Source organism: Cryptomeria japonica, chromosome 5 (assembly GCF_030272615.1).
Source record: "Cryptomeria japonica chromosome 5, Sugi_1.0, whole genome shotgun sequence".
Taxonomy (NCBI): domain Eukaryota; kingdom Viridiplantae; phylum Streptophyta; class Pinopsida; order Cupressales; family Cupressaceae; genus Cryptomeria; species Cryptomeria japonica.
This window is the reverse complement of record NC_081409.1, coordinates 687,292,876-687,314,752: the sequence shown is the minus strand read 5'-3', so window position 1 is coordinate 687,314,752 and position 21,877 is coordinate 687,292,876.

Here is a 21,877-nt window from a genome sequence, read left to right as displayed (position 1 = left end):
ACCCCTGACATCACCATATGGTGTCCTAACGGGTCATATGGTGTCCTAAGGGGTCATATGGCATTATATGACCCCTTAGGATACCATATGACCCCATACACCATATAATTCCTAACACCACCATATAGTGTCATAAGAGGTCATAAGGTGTTCTATGACCCCTTGGGACACCATATGACCCCTAATGACAACATATGGTGTCCTAGGGGGTCATATGGTGTTATATGACCCCTTGGGATGCCATATGACCCCTCACAACACCATATTGTGTCCTAAGGGGTCATAGAACACCATATGACTCCTTAGGACACTATATGACCCCTAACAATGTCAGATGACCCCTTAAGACACCATATGGTGTTGTTAGGGGTCATATGGTGTCCTAAGGGGTCATAAAACACCATATGACCCCTTAGGACACCATATGACCCCTAACAACACCATATGACCCCTTAGGACACCATATAGTGTTCTTAGAGGTCATATGGTGTCCTAAGAGGTCAGATAGTGTCCTAATGGGTCATAGAACATCATATAACCCCTTAAGACACCTTATGATCCCTTAGGACACCATATTACCCTTAACAACACCATATGGTGTTGTTAGGGGTCATATGGTGTCCTAATGGGTCATAGAATACCATATGACCCCTTAGGAAACCATATGCCCCTAACGACACCATATGACATGCGTTAAGGGGTATATGGTTTCTTAAGGGCTCATAGAACACCATATGACCCCTAAGAACACCATATGACCCCTTAGGAAACCATATGGTATCATTAGGGGTCATATGGTGTCCTAAGGGGTCATTGAACACCATATGACCCCTTAGGACACAATATGACCCCTAATGACACCATATGACCCCTAACAACACCACGACACCATATGACCCCTTAGGACACCATATGGTGGTCTTAGGAGACATATGATGTCCTAAGGGGTCATAGAACACCATATGACCCCTTATGACACCATATGACCCCTAACGACACCATATGGTGTTGTTAGGGGTCATATGGTGTCCTAAGGGGTCATATGGAATCCTAATGGGTCATAGAATACCATATGGCTGCTTAGGACACCATATGACCCCTAATGACACCATATGAGCCCTTCGGACACCATATGACCCCTAACGACACCATATGGTGTCCTAAAGGGTCATATGGTGTCTTGAAGGGTCATATGGTGTTTTATCACACCCTAGGACACTATATGACCCATTTTAACTTCCTAGTACATGACATGACCACTTGTGACACCATATGACCCCTCAAGACACAATATGGTGTTGTTAGGGGTCATATGGTGTCATAAGGGGTCATATGGTGTCGTTAGGAATCATATGGTGTCGTTAGGAATCATATGGTGTCTGAAGGGGTCATATGATATTCTATTACCCATTAGGACACTATATGATACCTTATGACACCATATGACCCCTAACAACACCATATGGTGTCATTAGGGGTCATATGGTATCCTAAGGGGTCATATGGTGTCGTTAGGGGTCATATGGTGTTATATGACACCTTAGGACACCATATGACCCCTAACAACACCATATGGTGTCCTAAGGGGTCATCTGATGTTGTTAGGGGTCATATGGTGTTCTATGACCCCTTAGGACACCATATGGTGTCATGAGGGGTCATATGGTTTTGTATGGGGTCATATGGTGTCCTAAAGGGACATAGAACACCATATGACCCCTTAGGACACCATATGGTGTTTTTAGGGGTCATATGGTGTCTCGAGGGCTCATATAGTGTCCCAAGGGGTCACAGAACACTATATGACCCCTTAGGACACCATATGTTGTCATTAAGGGTCATATGGTGTCCTAAGGGGTCATTGAACATCATATGACCCCTTAGGACACCATATGTTGTTGTTAGGGATTATATGGTGTTGTATGGGGTCATATGGTGTCCTAAGGGGTCATAGAACACCGTATGACCCCTTAGGAAACCATATGGCCCCTTAGGACACCATATGATGATGTTAGGGGTCATATGGTGTCTTAAGAGATCATAGAACACCATATGACCCTATAGGACACCATCTGACCCCTTAGGACACCATTGTTGGCATTATGTGAACCAGTATGAGGACATAATGACATTGTATGTTGTCAATGATGTCAATATGTTGAAGAGGTGTGAACCGGCATATGAGAGAACCAGTATAACACTGTGAACTGACATTTGTGCCAAAGTGAAGCAGTGTGTTTTCTCAAGCTGAACCGACATATGGTTAAGGGAACCAGCACATGGAAGCATTGTATGACTACCGGTCGGTAGTCTCAACTTCAGGGTCTCCGGTTGAAGTGTTTCAAGCGTATGTGGCTCAACCGGTGACTTTGTGTGATGAGTTAGCATTGTAATGAAGAACAGATCATGTTGCCACGTCAGCCTTGTGCGCGTGAAGGATATTGCATGAAGGAGATTGTTCCTATCTATCTCAGGAATGTGCAAAGTCTGTAAAACTTTGATAACATGTGATCAGTTATCAACCGCCATGAAATCAGTGAAAATGGACGATGGAGAATGCCTTGAGATTGGATCAAGACTATTGCATTTTATGCAGTGTTCTCAACGGACAGGCTTGAACCGTTTGAATTCTTTAACCTAACAGGTTTAGGGTTTAGGGTTTATGCTATTGACCTATCTATTTTTCCTATAAGGTCGATGTTGTGTCTCTTTCTGAGGTTGTTGGCAAAAGTTGTGTGTGTGTATCCAAGAGAAGAGATACGTGATTCTTGCCAGACCAAAAGGAGAGAAGTGATACCTGCAGAGTGTAAGTGCAAAAGGTAAAGAGGAGCTTAAGTGGATCTGCATTGGCATTGAGTGTTGTTACCAAATCATTGTAATACTTGTTGATCTCTAACCACCTCAATAGTTGGAAAATCCCTTAACAGGGTAGCCTTAACCGGCTTGTTGTAAATCCTTTCACAGGGTAATTCAAAGCTATTGAGTTCAAAATCCTTTAGCTATTGAGTTCTTGAAATCCTCTAACAAGGTAACCTTTAACAGGGTTTAACCCTTAACTGGGTATTGTAGCCATCCCTTAACCAGGTGATCCCTAACAGGATTGGTTCCTAGTAGAACCTATTGTAATGTCTCTAACCGGATAAGGCTTCTAACAGAGTGGACTTCCAAAGAGTTCAAAAATAGCTTGTAGGTATTCATCCCCGCCGTGGTTTTTCCCAGTTGGGTTTCCACGTGAAAAATAAGTGTGTCATGTGTGATGCTTTTATCTTGTCATGCTTTGCTATTGTTTGTCAAGCATATGATGGTTCTGTGTTTTATGCCTATCAATAAAACATGTTGAACTAGCTATTATTATGATCTGATGATAGATTACCTGTTTATGCATAAGGGTGAAATGGTAGTGTAGTCTTGAGTTGAGTGAAAAGCTAAGTGAGTAACCAGTTAATGCTTGTCTCAGACATTCTTAGCTTTACCAGTTGCACTCTGTTTCAAACCAGTGTCACTGTCTGCCAGTCATTTGAAGTGTCTGTTGTCAAGCCGATTTAGGACTGTATTTTTCCCTATACGGATTCATCCCCCCCCCTCTCAGTACTAGTTTGGTATTATTCGCTCATCATTGAGTTATCAATTGGTATTAGAGCATCCTCCAGGTCCTCTATGTTATAAGCTTAACCGCTTGAGGTAAAGATCCCAGTCAAATGATGAAGAGTGAAGGTCCAAAGTTTAACAGGGAAAATTTCAGTATATGGAAAGACAGGATGAAGATATACATCAAAAGCATGGGTGCTCAACACTAGAGCTATGTTGAGAATGCCTATGTTGCCCCTACCAGTACTCTCACTGATGACTAAAAGAGAGAGATACAGGAGAATGGGCAAGTCATGGAAGCCCTAATTAGTAGTTTATCTGACATTGAGTTTATTGATGTCCAGGATAAGGAAAATCCCAAAGAGGTATGGGATACTCTTGAAAATATCTATGGCGGTGATGAGAATGTAAAATAAGCTAAGGAAGAAATCCTTAGAGGGAAGTTTGAAGATATGCGGATGGTTGAAGGTGAGACCATTCAATAGTATGGAATAAGAATCAAAACCATTCTTGGAGATATCAAGAGTGCAGGTGGTAAAATAGAAGATTCCATTGTGGTAAGCAAAGTCCTGAGATCCCTATTGCCAGTCTATGCAATAAGGGTTGCTGCTATTCAGGAGCTGAGATCAATAGACAAGACTAAGGTATCCCTGGACTCCATCATAGCAAAGTTGACAGCATATAAGCTAAATAGTTTTGATGGCAGTGTTCAAAAGACTGAATCAACTTTTAAAGCTTTTGTTGTACCATCCAGAAAAGGAAAAGAAGCTAGCACTAGTGGTGAACCAAGACAAAGCAGAGAAATGGATGATGAGGAGATTTTGATGGCATTTGAAGCTATCCTTTCTAGGAAACTTCCTAAAGGAACTGGCAAATACAAAGGTAAGCTACCTTTGAAATGTTTTTCTTGCAATTGGATATGACATATTGTTGTAAACTGTCCTAATGGTGACAACAAGGACAAACCGGAAAGGTTCAAGAAATTCAAAGGAGGAAACCGGAGAAACTATTTTGTGGCAGTTGATGAAGGTGTCACAGATGAAGAATCAGAGGATGAAGAAAATGAAGATATTGTGTTTGTTGCTGTCAAGGAAGATGTGTCAGACAAGATAATTATAATGAGTGGATCATTGACAGTGGATGTTCTCACCATATGACTGGTGACCGAAGCAAGTTTCTATCCTTGGAGGAGTATGATGGTGGTGTGGTTCACTTTGGCAATGATGCACCATGCATGGTCAAAGGTAGAGGGTCCATCTCTCTGAATGGAAAGAGTAGTGCTGACAATGTGTATTGGGTTGATGGCCTCAGACACAACCTTCTGAGTGTTGCCCAGCCGAATGACAGTGGCCTCACTCTGGAATTCAAGAATGGAGTTTTCAGAATTAAAGGAAAGAATGGTGAATTGGTGGCCACCGACATGCAGACCAAAGGTAACCTATTTCATCTGAATGCAAATATAAGTACATGTCTTATGGCTAAATTTGATGATAGCTGGATATGGCATAGGAGACTCTGCCATGTAAACTTTGATAACATTGTGAAGGCTAGTAAGATCAAGGCAGTTAGAGGGTTGTTGGTGCTAAGCAAACTGGATAATACATTGTGCAGAGAGGGTCAATTGGGGAAAATGTCTTCCTCAACCTTTAAAGGTAAATCTTTCACTGCTGACAATTTGCTTAATCTTGTGCATACTGATTTGTGTGGTCCTATGAAAACTAGAAGCGTGCAGGGTGATAAGTACTTCATGATTCTCACTGATGACTGCTCAAGAATGATGTGGGTCACATTCTTGAAAGACAAGACTGAAGCCTTTGTAAAGTTCAAAGCTTTCAGAGTATTAATGGAGAAGGAAAGCGGTAAAAGGATCAAGTGCCTGAGAACTGATCAAGGAGGGGAGTTCACTTCTGGTGAATTCAACAAGTACTGTGAAGAACATGGAATCAAGAGATAACTGTTTGCCCCCTGGACTCCATAGCAGAATGGCCTAGCAGAGAGGAATAACCGAACTATGGTTGAAGCAGCTAGAACCATGTTGATTCAAGGAAAGGTTGCTCACACCTTTTGGAGAGAAGCGGTGAGCACTGCTGTCTACACAATGAACTGGGTACTCATCAAGAAAGGTAAGGATAAAACTCCTTATGAGTATTGGACTGGTAAGACACCTATGGTTAGCTACTTTAGAGTGTTTGGTAGCAAATGTTACATCAAGAGGAGTGAACACCAGAGCAAATTTGATGCAAAATGTGATGAGAGAATATTCCTAGGATATTCCACCAAGAGCAAAGCTCTCAAGTGTTTCAACAATAGGACTCAGAGAATTATGGAAAGCATCAATGTAAGAGTTGATGAATCCTCTGAGAAAACTGAGGAAACCAGTAGTGAGCAAGCAGTAAGTGAACCGGTTGTAACCTTCTGGGAACTGGTTGTCAGTCAACCGAGTACCAGTAATAGTGCTCCTACACCAGTAGATGTAGATGTTGATACTGATGGAGATGAGGACGAAGAAGAAAAGCAAGAGGAATCTATCAAGACCATTCCTTAGTATATCAAGCTGAATCATGATCCTAAGTAGATCATAGGAGATAAAGATGTAGGAATCCTTACAAGAAGAAAGGTCAGAGAAAAATCATGTATGATCTCTGAATTTGAGCCTAAATCATTCAAAGAGGCACATAAAGATGAAGAATGGATCAAGGCAATGGAAGAGGAACTTGACTAGATAGAGAAAAATGGTACATGGTCTTTGGTACCCAGACCAGAGCATAAAAATGTCATTGGTACCAAATGGGTCTTTAGAAATAAGTTGAATGAGGATGGCATAGTGATTAGAAACAAAGCCAGATTGGTATGCAAAGGATATGCCCAAGAAGAAGGAGAAGACTATGGAGTAACCTTTGCTCCTGTAGCCAGATTGGAAGGAGTTTGTATGCTTCTTGCATATGCAGCTTTTAAAGGTTTCAAAGTATATCAAATGGATTTAAAATCTGCATTCCTAAATAGTGTACTTGAAGAAGAGGTGTATATTGAGCAACCAAATGGATTTTCCCTATCTGAAGACAGTAACATGGTATGTAGGCTACATAAAGCCTTATATGGGCTAAAGCAGGCACCTAGAGCATGGTATGAACATCTACATTCCCATCTTGTGAAGATTGGATTTGAGAGAACAAGTGAAGATAGTAATATCTACTTGAAGTCTGAAGGAGATCAGATCTTGATCTATGAGGTATTTTTTTATGACATTATCTTTGGTGGAGATGACAAGATGAGTCATAAATTTGCAAATGAGATGAAGAAAGAGTTTGAGATGTCACTCATAGGGGAGATTAAGTTCTTCATTGGACTGCAGATCCAGTAGATGAAGGATGGAATCTTTATCACTCAGTCCAAGTATGTCAAAGAGGTGTTGAAGACCTTTGGCATGGAAGATAGAAAACTGGTTGGTACACCGATGGTGACCGGTTGTAAACTATCCAAAGAGGATGACTCTGCATTGGTTGATGAGAAGGAATACTGATCAATGATTGGTAAGTTGCATTATGTAGTGCATAGTAGACCGGATATTGCACATGCACTTGGCATTATTGCAAGGTTCCAGAAAAGTCCAAGAGAATCCCACTTGGTTGTAGTCAAGCGGATTCTTAGGTATCTGAAAGGAACTATTGACTATGGGTTATGGTATCCATACAATAATGATTTTAACCTAAAAGTGTTCACAGATGCTGATTGGGCAGGTAATATAGATGACCAAAAGAGCACAACCGGTGGTGCATTCTTCCTTGGTGGTAGACTGGTCTCATGGATAAGTAAAAAGCAGAGTTGTATCTCTCACTCTACAGTGAAAGCAGAGTATGTTGCAACTTTTATGAACTGCACTCAGACAATTTGGATGAAGCATGTATTGAATGGCTTCAAAGTTCCTATATATGAACTAGTAAGTATATTTTGTGACAATACTAGTGCAATTAATATCTCCAAGAATCCGGTTTTACATTCTAGAACCAAGCACTTTGAGCTTAAGTATCATTTCTTGAGGGAAAAGGTTCAGAACAAAGAGATTGCACTAGAGCATGTTTCTAGTAAGGAGCAGTTAGTAGACATATTCACCAAGCCTCTCCCAAAGACTACATTTATATACTTAAGAGGTGAATTAGGGGTACTGCCCCTTTAGGAGGTGAACTAAAGGTATATGCTCCACATCAGTCATGTATTGCATAGTCAAATTTTTCTTCAGGATTGATGTGTTGAAGGATGCTACTCCTCAAGGGAGCAGCATAATGGAACTAGAAATCTTGTGCCTCCACTTTGGCATTGTTGTCAAAGGGGGAGAAGATGTGAAGTGGAGAAGATATCTGCAGAAATTGGGGGAGAAGATGTGAAGCGGAGAGATATCTTTGTATATTGCCATCAATGACAAATGGGGAGATTGTTGGCATTATGTGAACCGGTATGAGAACATAATGACATTGTATGTTGTCATTGATGTCAATATGTTGAAGAGGTGTGAACCGACATATGAGAGAACCAGTATAACACTGTGAACCAGCATTTGTGCCAAAGTGAAGCGGTGTGTTTGCTCAAGGTGAACCGGCATATGGTTATGGGAACTGGCAAATGGAAGCGTTGTATGACTACCGGTTGGTAGTCTCAACTTCAGGGTTTTCGGTTGAAGTGTTTCAAGCCTGTGTCGCTCAACCGGTGACTTTGAATGATGAGTTAGCATTGTAATGAGGAACAGATCATGTTGCCACGTCAATCTTGTGTGCGTGAAGGATCTTGCATGAAGGAGATTGTTCCTATCTACCTCGGGAATGTGTGAAGTCTATAAAACGGTAATAACGTGTGATGGGTTATTAGTCGCCATGAAATCGATGAAAATGGACAATGGAGAATGTCTTGAGATTGGATCAAGACTATTGCATTTTATGCAGTGTTCTCAACGGTCAGGATTGAACCATTTGAATTCCTTAACCTAACAGGTTAAGGGTTTAGGGATTATGCCACCGACCTATCCATTTTTCTTATAAGGTCGATGTTGTGTCTCTTTCTAAGGTTGTTGGCAAAATTTGTGTGTGTGTATCCAAGAGAAGAGATACGTGATTCTTGCCAGACCAAAAGGAGAGAAGTGATACCTGTAGAGTGTAAGTGCAGAAGGTGAAGAGGAGCTTAAGCGGATTTGCATTGACATTGAGTATTGTTACCAGATCATTGTAATACCTATTGATCTCTAACCACCTCAACAGTTGGAAAATCCCTTAATAGGGTAGCCTTAACTGGCTTGCTGTAAATCCTTTCACAAGGTAATTCAAAGCTATTGAGTTTGAAATCCTTTAGCTATTGAGTTCTTGAAATCCTTTAACAAGGTAACCTTTAAAAGGGTTTAACCCTTAACCGGGTATTGTAGCCTTCCCTTAATCAGGTGATCCCTAACAGGATCAGTTCCTAGCAGAACCTATTGTAATGTCTCTAACCGGACAAGGCTTCTAACAGAGCAGACTTCCAAATAGTTCAAAAATAGCTTGTGGGTATTCATCCCCACCGTGGTTTTTCCCAGTTGGGTTTCCACATGAAAAATATGTGTGTCATGTGTGATGCTTTTATCTTGTGATGCTTTGCTATTGTCTATCAAGCATATGATGGTTCTGTGTTTTATGCCTGTCAATAAAACATGTTGAACTAGCTATTATTATGATCTGATGATAGATTACCTGTTTATGCATAAGGGTGAAATGGTAGTGTAGTCTTGAGTTGAGTGAAAAGCTAAGTGAGTAACCGGTTAATGCTTGTCTCAAACATTCTTAGCTTTACCGGTTGCACTCTGTTTCAAACCAGTGTCACTGTCTGCTAGTCATTTGAAGTGTCTGTTGTCAAACTGGTTTAGGACTGTATTTTTGCCTATACTAATTCAGCCCCCCCCTCTTAGTACCAGTTTGGTACTATTCACTCATCATTGAGTTATCAACCATTTGGTGTTGTTAGAGGTCATATGGTGTCCTAAGGGGTTATAGAACACCATATGACCCCATGGGACACCATATAACCTCTAATGACACCATATGGCCCCTTAGGACACCATATGGTGTCATTAGGGATCATATGGTGTCATGTTGGGTCATGTGGTGTCCTAAGGGGTCATAGAACACCATATGACCCCTTAGGACATCATATGACCCCTTAGGAAACCATATGACCCCTTTGGACACCACATGGTGTAGTTAGGGGTCATATGGTGTTCTAAGGGGTCATAAAACACCATATGACTCTCTCATATATATTCCTTACTCTCTTATTGTCTCTCTCCATTCTCAAGGTCACCATCTCTCTCTATATTCTTAAGGGGTCATATGGTGTTATATGATCCCTTAGGACATGATATGACCCCTTAAGACACCATATGGTGTCATTATGGGTCGTATGGTGTCATAAGCAGTCATTAGGTGTCTTATGACCCCTTAGGACACCATATGACCCCTTAGGTGTATTTAGGGGTCATATTGTGTCCTAAGGGGCTATATGGTGTCCTATGAACCCCTAGGACACCATATAACCCCTTAGGTGTTGTTAGTGATCATATTGTGTCCTAAGGGGTCATAGGGTGTTAGATGACCCCTTAGGACACCATATGATCCCATAGGACACCATATGGTGTCTTTATGGGTCATATGGTGTCCTAAGGAGTCATATAGTGTCAGATGAAGGATACCATATGGTGTCCTTTATGGGTCGTATGGTGTGCTAAGGGTTCATATGGTATTGTATGACCCCTTAGGACACCAAATTGTGTTGTTATGGGCTATATAGTGTTTTAAGGGGTCATATGGTGTCCTATGACCCCCTAAGGGGTAGTTAGAGGTCATATTGTGTCCTATGACCCTTTAGGACACCATATGATCCCTTAGGATACAATATTGTGTCGTTATAAGTTTCATGGTGTCCTAAGGGGTCATATGGTGTTCGATGACCCCTTAGGGCACTATATGACCCCTTAGGGTACAATATGGTGTCGTTATGGGTCATATGATTTCCTAAGGGGTCATATGGTGTAGGACACCGTATGATGTCCTAAGGGGTCATATGGTGTTATATGGCCCATTAGGACACTATATGACCCCTTAGGACACCATATGGTGTAATTATAGGTCGTATAGTGTGCTAATGGGTCATATAATGTCATATAACCCCCTAAGGGGTTGTTAGGGGTCATGTTGTGTCCTAAGGAGTCATATTGTATCCTATGACCCCTTAGGACACCATATGACCCTTACGACACAATATGGTGTTGTTATGCATAGTATTGTGTCCTAAGGGGTCATATGGTGCCCTATGACCCCACAGAACACCATATGACCCCTTAGGTGTCATTAGGGATCATATTGTGTAATAATGGGTCATATGGTATCCTATGACCCCTTAGGACACCATATGGTGTCATTATGGTTTTTATGGTGTACTAAGGGGTCATATGGTGTCCTATGATCCCTTAGGACACCATGTGACCCTTTAGGATACCATATAGTGTCGTTATGGGTTATATGGTGTTATAAGGTGTCATATAGTGTTCTATGACCCCTTAGGACACCATATAACCCCTTACGTGTCGTTAGGGTTCATATTGTGTTCTAAGGGGTCATATGGTGTCCTATGACCCCTTAGGACACCATATGACCCCTTAGGCGCCGTTAGGGGTCATATTGTGTTCTAAAGGGTCATATGGTGTCCTATGACCCCTTAGGACACCATATGACCCCTTAGCACACCATATAGTGTCAATATGGGTCATATGGTGTCCTCGGGGGTCATCTGGTGTCCTATGACCCCTTAGGACACCATATGACCCCTTAGATGTCGTTAAGGGTCATATTATGTCCTAAGGGGTCATATGGTGTCATATGACCCCTTAGGACACCATATGACCCCTTAAGTGCCATTAGGGGTCATATTGTATCCTAAGGGGTCATATGGTGTCCTATGACCATTTAGGAAACCATATGACCCCTGAGGACATCATATGGTGTCATTATGGGTTGTATTGTGTCCTAAGGTGTCATATGTTGTTCCCTTAGGGCACCATATGACTCCTTAGGTGTTGTCAGGGGTCATATTATGTCCTACGGGGTCATATGGTGTCTTGTGCCCCTTAGGACACCACTTGGTGTTGTTGTGGGTCGTATGTTAAGGAGGAGGGGGAGAGAGAGAGAACTATAGAGGGGACATATAGATAGGCAAGAGACCTAGATTTTGAGAGAGGAGTGAGATTGATAGAGGGGGATAAAGAGAGGTGGGTAATGAGACCTATATGAAAAGGCAGATAGGTGGAGAGGAAGGGAGGGAGAAACCTAGAGAGGGTGGGTTGGAGAGTTAATGAACTAGACAATGAAGAGAGAGAATAAGAGAGGAAGAGAGATAATGAGAGAGTGGGGGAAGGATATATAAATGGAGAAGGGAAGAAAGGAAGGGAGAGATCTAGAGAGGGAAGGGAGAGAGAAGAGAAGAGATAGAAGAACAAAGAGATCAGTAAGAGGGGATGGATGGAGAGGTAGAAATGGAGGGAGCGAGAGACCTAGAGAATGAGGAGATGGATCTAGGTTTGGATTGGAGAGAGAGAAGAGAGGGAGAGTGTTCATAAATAGATAGGGGCAACGGAAAGGGGGAGAAAGGTGGAGAGGGAGGGAGATAAATAGAGGGTGGACAATTAGATAAGTAAGAAACCTAGAGGGGGAGAGAGAGGTGGGTAATAATATAGGGAGGGAAGGAGAGCCCTAGATACAGGGAGAGAGAGGATAGAAGGGATCGGTAGTGAACAAGAGAAATGAGTGGGAGGGGAGAGAAATAATAAGAGAGTGAGAGAGAGGAGAGAGGAAGGTAGTCAAGGATATAAATTAGGGTACAAGGAAGGGATGAAAGGTAGAGAGGGTGGGATATACCTAGAGAGGGGAGAGAGAAGTGAGAGAGACACAAGAGGGAGAGAGATAGGTGTATATTTTAGGGAAGATAAAGATAGTGAGATATGGATCTAAAGAGCACTAATAGGAGAATATTGATTACTGAAATTTGACTAAGTATGAAAGTCAATATGATCCTCTAAAAACAAGAATCTACATTATAACTCCTATAGAGTTGAAACCACTCTCAAACATCCTACCAATATATACATGAAATATAACTTAAAGTGACTTATACTTAAATATTATATTTCATGTATATATTCTCCTCTCATGATGGGTATAACTTGTGCCCAAGTTGAAAATTTTGAATCACAAAACCTTCAAATTGGACAATGCAAGACATTTGGTGCTCGCCAAATGAAAAAAGTTGACTTTTCTCATTTGGCGCACGCCAAATGGGAAAAGTCAATTTTTTTCATTTGGTGAGCGCCAAATAGGGTGAGCGCCATATTTGGCATTTGGCACTTGCCAAATGGTTTGCATTGGTAACTACCAACCCTTTGGGTTAGATTGTACTTGGGCATCCAACCCAAAGGGTTGGATGACCATTTCAAGCCTAAGACGAGTTTTTAACAGAGGATTAGAAAATTTTCACATATTTTTGGCCGTGCTCTCCATCAGGTTTGCACATGTTTCAATAAAACTGAAAAAAATACCACTAAGACCTCAATCTCTCTCTTAGCTATCCAAGCATGTAATTCTTTTCACATTTTGATTTCGTTAAGGCTTTCATCTATAATTTCTTTTGTTAGTGTGCTTGTTTTTGGTCAAAAACCAACATGCACTATTTTGGGTATAGTTTTTTACACGTTCATTGGATTTTGAAGAAACTTACATTTTTAGAAACTAGACTCCATTCTACACAATTTAAAAAAAAACGTTTTGATTTTTGATTAGTTATCAATGATTTTAGGTGGGAGCACACTCAAGTTTCTATTTGTTCAGGATGTGTCCACTTCAAAAATTAGTAAAAAATCATATACTCATTAAAAAATCAGCTGAAAAATCTGGCATAAACTACAAGGAGTTAGCTAATTTCTCACTGAAGCGATTTTAAAAATTCAAAAAAAAAGTTAACATTTTAGGGGGCCACAATAGACGCTATGTTATGTTTTTTGCATAAAAATAGGACCACTTTTTGTGGCCCCCCTTTTTGAAGCCCTTAATCTCCACCATTTAAAAAAAAAATAAGTAGTTTAGAAAGTAGACTCGAAGCACTCTAACTCTTGTTCTTGTTGCATCTTCAAATTTGGAGTCTAACTATCTTCAATTTGTCGTTGAAGTTCAAAATTTGTTGATTTCAAAAAAAAGTGGCATCTTAAGACCCCCTTTTGGTACCACAACTTGGTGCACATACCCAAAAAGTCCTATATATAATCACATAACAATTCCTGATGACATAATAACAAGTCCTGAAAAAATAATAACAAGGAAATGACATAATAACAAGTCCAAATAACATAATAACAAGTCCTATGAAAACATAACAAGTGTCATCATAAAAAAAAACATAATACAATAACATGAAATGATCTAAAATATATAATCTAAGAACTCTCATGCATCTCATCTACAGTCCTCTTCACTCGACGTGAAGGTAGCTGAGATGAATCATCCTCTTGCACGTGGTCTTGAGATGCACCATCTTGTGTGTGTGCAGTATCAGTGTCTCCACCCTCCTATACATTATTAAAATATTTTACATGTGAAGAAGTTACTTGCATAATTCACTTATAAAGTAATTAAATACTGAAAATTTAAAATAAATTACCATACAACCGTGCTCTACAATGCCCTCACTGGTACGTGGAGGTCCACTATCACGAACAAGAAAAGTGGTTGTAGTCAAGTCATGTAAAAAAACATTGTACATCAATTTTGATAATCCCTATAAAAGCCAGGTACACAGTATAAACAAATTAGAAATTATTTTTCTAATCATCACCGCAAATGGCAATGTCAATGGTTGCATCTGGCTCAATCCCATAGCCATACCAATACTGGTAGTGGTATCGACCTGAACAACATATATAAAGCATGAATCAAACTTGTATATAAATAAATTGAAAGTATATATATTGAATACAAGTTTATCACAGATACATATGGTGTGTCATGTGCAGCCAAAGTAAATGATGGGTGAAGGCATACATGTGATGCACCATCAAACAATCCAGTAGCCTACAATTGTAAAAAATAACAAACATGAATTAGAGTCGTACATAAATTAGTAATCATATAAACACTTCAAATCAATGGATGAAAAATATACTAGTGGTATATGAGGCTGAGCATCAGCGATCGACGGGTCACGTGAAGAACGACCCACCTCGGTGCTACGTGAAGCACCCTAAAAAAATGAAAAAACATATCATACACATCATTACATTAAAAAATTTATTGTTTATTTTAAATGTACATATCAATAAAATGTATCTAGATTAAAGCGCATACCATAAATGGTGCACCGATATCTCTAGGTATCGAGGTAACATAATTTTGGTCCCTCAATGATGTGGTATGATCCATCTTCTATTCAGAAAAAATTGACTCATGTTATGGTTCATATGTGTATATTTAAGGAATTTAATATTGCACTGTAAATTATATAAATAAATTTGTACCTCTGTAGGTTGATCATTGTTTGCGCATAGGAGATCAACATATGAAGAGATGGCATCAGCATGTGCAACCTCCTCGGCATCATCATAACCACCATGGGCAGCATCAACATCATCAAAATCACCATCTCCTCCAGGGTCAACCTCACTATGTGGACCCATACATACATTCACGCAGCTCATACAAACATGTGCTAAGCTCAGGGTATCCCTCACCTCGCGCAACTACTGTACCAAATTTCCTGACAAGGCACTCAATGAACCAAGAGAAGAATCCACTGCTCGATGATGGGAAGGTGCTAGAATAACTAGTGCAGGAAGAGGAACCAAGGGATCATCACGCACATGGTTTCTAACTCTGTCGCTCAATTTGGCCCCCGACCTATCCTAGGGCATGCCTCTCTTGACCCCCTGAAATGATCTAATGTCAAAGTAATTGGGTTTTTTACCCAATTCAAATTCGGCCCACAATTTTTTTTTTAAATGCATGGGCACCTCATGGTTGGAGTGTGGTGGATAGTCAAAGACCATCCACCATCACTCTCAAAAGTGTCTAGCTATGCTAGGGTACCTACACCATTGAATAGAGATTTGTGGCTTCTTCAGATCTATCTCTTCACCCGTCTTAGGGTTCACAAAATATTGTTTCAAATCCATTTTTTTATTTTCAATTCATTGACTTGTTTATATTATAAGTCATCAACGTAAAAAGAATTCAATCCATCCCTCCAACTACGATAGCTATCCAACTCACTATCTAAATCCTGTACAAACTGAACAATCCCTTGCATACTATCTGCAAGGTGTAACAGTTGTGGAGGAGGATGAGGCTCGCATCTAATGGTGTGGATATCTCTAATTAGAGAATCAATATTCCTTTTAATGGTCTGCCTCAACTAATCGAGTGGAGGTGGAGGTGGCGCTAGACCTAATAGTTCATCTATCTCAAACTCATCCATTATGTGAAAATAATTTGCATATATATACAAACATGAAAATTTACAATTACTATTTAATTTACATTTCACCTTCCAAAAAAACATATAATTAAATACAATTTACCAACTTAAATATAAAAAAAAGGAAACTCACATAGATCTATATTGTTAATAGGTGGGTCTATTTTAATAATAAGCATCATTTAAGAAATATTCTACAAAATAAAACATCATAATGCCCATGCAACTCAAACAATCCTTTTTTACCTATTTTTATTCATATCATTTTTTAATAATCATTATATAAATCATTTTTAATATGGAACATGAATTTGATTTACATCTAAAGATGCATTAGTATAAGTTCCATCAAAATTATAAAAAATAATCATGAGAGAGAGAGAATAGAGAGAGAGAGAGAGTAGGTAATATGAGAAAGAGATAATAGATGATAAGAGAGAGAGAATAAATAATGAGAGAGAGAATAGATAATAAGAGAGAGAGAGAGAAGGTAATATGATAGAGCGAGAATAGATAACAAGAGAGAGAGAGAGAGAGAGAGTAGGTAATATTAGAGAGAGAATAGATCATGAGAGAGAGTAGATAATATGAGAGAGAGAGAGAGAGTAAATAATGAGAGAGTATATGATGTGAGAGAGAGATAATAGATGATGAGAGAGAGATAATATATAATAAGAGATAGAAGATAGAGATAATAAGAGAGAGAGGGAGAGAGAGAGTGAGAGAGAGAGGGTATGAGTGAAAGAGTAGGTAATATGAGAGAGAGAGAGAGTATGTAATGAGAGAGAGAGTAGGTAATATGAGAGAGAGAAAATAGATAATAAGTGAGAGAGAGCGAATGTAGAGAGAGAGTATAGGTAATATGAGAGAGAGAATAGATAATAAGAGAGAGAGAGAGAGAGAGAGATTATGTAATGAGAGAGAGTAGGTAATATGAGAGAGAGAGAGAGAATAGATAATATGAGAGAGAGAGAGAGAAGGTAAGGAATCTTATGGTATTAAAGGTCCTAGTGAGGGGTAGCTAGGTATCTTAAGGGGCCGTAGGTATCTTAAAAGGATGTAGGTTATACTAAGGTGTCCTAGGATACCATTTTAACTTCTAACAATACATGTTTAATATTTATACATAACATTGGAAACATATAGAATGTAACATTTCAACACATGATCAATTTAAAGTTCAATTTAAACATAAATTAAACATCTAACCTTTACAAAAGAAACCTATAATTAAATACATTTAGAAACATAAATTTAAACATTCAAACTTTTACTCACGATTAAAATAGAGAGAGAAAGAGAGAGGGAGAGTAGGTAATTTGAGATACAATGAGTTAGAGAGAGAATAGATAATGAGAGATAGAGAGTAGGTAATGATAGAGAGAGGGTAATGAAAGAGAGAGAGGGGGGGTAATGTGTGTGTGTGAGAGAGAGGGAGAGAGAGGGGTAATGTGTGTGTGAGAGAGAGAGGGGGTAATGAGAGATTGAGAGAGAGAGCGTAATGACAGAGAGGGTAACGTGTACGTGTGTGTGTGAGAGAGAGGGGGGTTTATTGTTAATTTTCATCTAGGGTTTATTGTTCGTTAATATTTTAGGGTTTTTTGTTTGTTTATTTTCTAGGGTTTTTTGTTCATTTTTTTCTATCTAGGGTTTATTGTTCATTTTTCTATCCATGGTTTATTATATGTTTTTGTGTCTAATGTTTATTGTTCGTTTATGTTTTTTGTTTTTTATTTTTTTCCTATAGTTTTAAGTTTGTCACAACCCTCCTTTATCACTTTTGATTTGATACAATCTATTATATTTTTTTTGGTTGAGCTATTGAAAATGATTGAATAAATACTATAAAAGAATAATTAATGGACCCACATACACACTTGGAGATTATAATTTAAATAGACATTATTTATTTACTCTTTTGTCCATTCCCAATTATGGCACATGTTGTAGGAGAAATTAGAAGCTTCTAGAAGAATCTTCATTCTTTAAATTCCCTTGCACGTATCTCCCCCACTAGGATATTAATCAATTTTGCATGGGTCCAATATTGGAAAAAGAATCTCATTTTTAATTAATTTCTCTAGATAGTGGAATTAAGGGATTTTTCCTATATATTGTATGCAAGTTTTCAAAAGAGGGAGTTGGTTATTCTTTGAAGAAAGTTTTCTCAAATAGTTTGTTTTTAGTAGTCATATTTTCATTTGGAGAATAGTGAAGGTTGTTTTGAAGAAATTTTTCCAAGCTTGCAAGGAAGGGTCAAGGAAGGCTAGGCTTGAAGATTTGGAGAGGATTCAACATCAAAAGGCTTCTCCAGGTTCCCTCTTTGCATTTGTTAATTCCTTATGTAAATTTTTTTATATTTTGAAGGGAAATATCTCTTCTTAGATTCTTTAGTTGAATATAGCTTTCTGAAGGAAATCATTTCTTAATTGTTAGATAGATTATTTAGAAAGGAAAACTATTTTTCATTAAAGAAATACATTGATAAAAGTTTCTTCTCTTTTTAAAATACAAATGCAGATTTCTCTTTTATTTGTTAATCTATTTATTTAATCTATTTACAATGAAGAAATCAGATTCTACTTTTTCAATTTTTTTTTAAATCTAGAGAAGATCCTGGATAAAAAAATAAAAACATAAATCATGCTTTTCAACATCTTTTTGAAAAACTCAAATTCTTTTATCTCTGTAGATAATTTCTCTCTCTATGCATAAAATCACTTGTATTGAGAAATCTCACTATGAGAAATAGTATATCAAACATGAATTCTTCTCATTATTGTTCTGTTATTTATTTATTCCAGAAATCTCTTTCCCTGTGAATCTTAATTTCCTGAAAATCTCTCAAAGAAAGTTTTGATTATCTCAACATAAGGGCAAAATTGTTGGATATGATCACTGTGAAATCAAAATTTAAGCATTTACCTATCTCTATGATAATTTAGTTATCTATATATTACTGAAACAAATTTCTCTATTTTATTTCACCCATGTGATTAAATTATTATTCTCATTTTTATAATAACATTATTTTTGTACATACATACATATATATATATATATATATATTATTAAAAATTTATACAAAAAAATATGTAAAATAGTACGAAGAAGTTCAAAGAATAAATTTCATCTTTTTTTTTTTTGTTGCATGGATTAACGGGCCAATGCAGGCGGCGAAGTTATTACTACCGTCGGGAGTGGTACCCTCCACTACCCTACGGTCATTGTTACGGCAATGGCCGTAGGGGAGTGGAGGGGACCACGACGGTCCCCTCATCACTGCGAGCCTGCACCCGCAGGTCCGCAGTGGTGATGGGACCCGTGGCCCCCACTCCCACTTGGCCTTAAAAAAGGCCACTACATAAATTTATTTCTTGGCAATTGGATTTTGTAAATTTCTTTTTAATTTAAATCTTAGTTTAATAAAATTAAACTTAGGTAAATTCATAATTAAATTATCTTTAGTAAATTTACAATAAATTTATCTTTAGTAAATTTATAATTGTAAATTAAATTATATCAAATTTTATAATTAGAATCTTTCAATCTATTTAAGATTCATTGGGTCACTTAGTTGGCATTTTAGATTCATCAAAAACAATTAATTCATGATTTGAACCAAAATTGTCAAATGTCTAAACTAACTGCTATTTTTGAACCAGCGACTCTATAAGAGATTATTCTCATGGTAGAAATAAAACATTGCTTAACCTTGCATGTAACTTACACTATCCTTGCTTCATGCGAATTACTTATACATTAATTGCATTTATTGATGAGTGAGTTACATTTTCATCATCTTCATGCAAGTTACATGTTTTAATATGTGAGTTCATAATTATCATTATCATGAATTATATTTCAATATTAAATAGTTTAGTTGTAGAAGGATGGTATTTTTATCAAGTGGTACATGAATGCCATCGAAGTAGTTATTCCAATTAATTAAACTTTACAATGTCCAATTATGTACATTCATTTCATAATTGTTTCAAGCATGATGTTTTTCATAGCTTCTTAGTTAGAAAACTAAATAAAGGAAGTTGGAAAACCAAAACCTAGTAGTGTTTGGTATTTACGGTGCCTCTGGGTCACGTTTACGGGTAATGCCGTCATGTTGAACTACTGCACTTAACGCCTAAAAAAGCTGCATCAACGACGTCTGTGGCATCGTCCCTATAAATCGTCGGGGAGTAATAAGGGACACTTGGAAGTTAAAAACCAAGGGGTGGGTAATCCCCCTTGGATCGATAATCTAATAAGATAATCCTAAAATTATTTTACATCCGCTGAGTTAAACCATAGTAAACCCCCTTTAGGGTTGATTGAGTGAAATTCTTTTATGAAATTGATTTAATCTTGAAGAGTTGTTGACGATTGGAAATTGGGTCAAGGGTGATGCTTATGATAGGTATTAAGATCTAGTTGTTTTAGGCCACAAACAATAGGCCATCTTGAGCCTTTTTTTAAGTGCTACCACCGTGGGTAGCAATCGCAGAGAAACTGTCTGGGACATTGACCCTAGAAAGGGTTGCGTACCCACTAACCAGTTTACATCAAACCATAGATTAGAAAATAGAACTACATACTTTACGCCTTGATCCCGTGTCGAAACGGGTTTAGGCAGTCTAGGGACGGAGTTGTCCCTAGTACTCAGGCATTCACGGATGGGGTCTAGGTTTTGGTAAGAAGAAGGATTGCGAAGAATCCTAATTCGAAAGATAAGTGTAATAAAAGAAAAAGTAATTCAATGCATACTCAGAAGGAATCCCGTATGGATTCGCTTGACTTCCCAAGCCTTTAAGCCAAATTCCAAGGCGGAATTCAAGCTTGCATTATGTTATTTTGATTTCTCCTAAGGACGACGACCTTGGTGCACTCTTAGTAGAGGAGTGTAGTACTTAGTGAGTGACTCAGGACCCGGATGGTCCCAATGAGTCAAAGTCTCTGGCCAGAGCACCTCCTATCCCAATTGGATAGATGCCTACCCCGTATGGGTAGATGCCTATCCCGTATTGGATAGATGAAACCTCCTGCTCTGTATGGATAGATGCCTAACCCGTATGGTTAGATGCTCATCTCGAATGGATGAATTCCTAATCCTAATGGATGGATACCCAGAGTATGCGATTGAATCAAACACATATGATTAAAGTAAAAAAAAAAAAGTGGTCAAATTTTGTTGGGTTAAGTAAAGTGGGTTATTACAAAGTTTTTACTATTTTTTACAAGTTTCATGTTTTTTACAATATTTAAAAACTAAAAACTATTTTAAACATGAAATTAAATAAAATAAAAAACATTTTTCAAACTTTAAAACACTACAATTAAAAAATAACAATAAATTAACATTTATTTATGAAAAAAGAATAAAAAAGAATATAAAAAAAAAACTACGTAGTTGGAAGGAGGTAAAAAATGGTCTGGGGGGGTCAGCTAGGATGGAAAAAATGGGTACCCATGCTCCTCTAAATCGTTTACCCATTTTTGAAACAGTGAAAATGATGGAAAATGGTTTTTTTTTTAAATACATTAAAAAACGGATGCCCATTTAGCTTCGGGCACCCAAACCAAAACGAGTGTACATTTCCAAAAAACGTGCACCCATTTTTGAATGCCTCGAGCACCCGAAGAGAAACAGGTGCCCAATTTGTAAAAATCGGGCACACGTTTCTAGTGGGCTCTTTTCCCAACTTGCGGACTTCCTCGAGATTGGGAACCAACTTTGAGCATTTACCCAAAGAATAGAACATCAAGT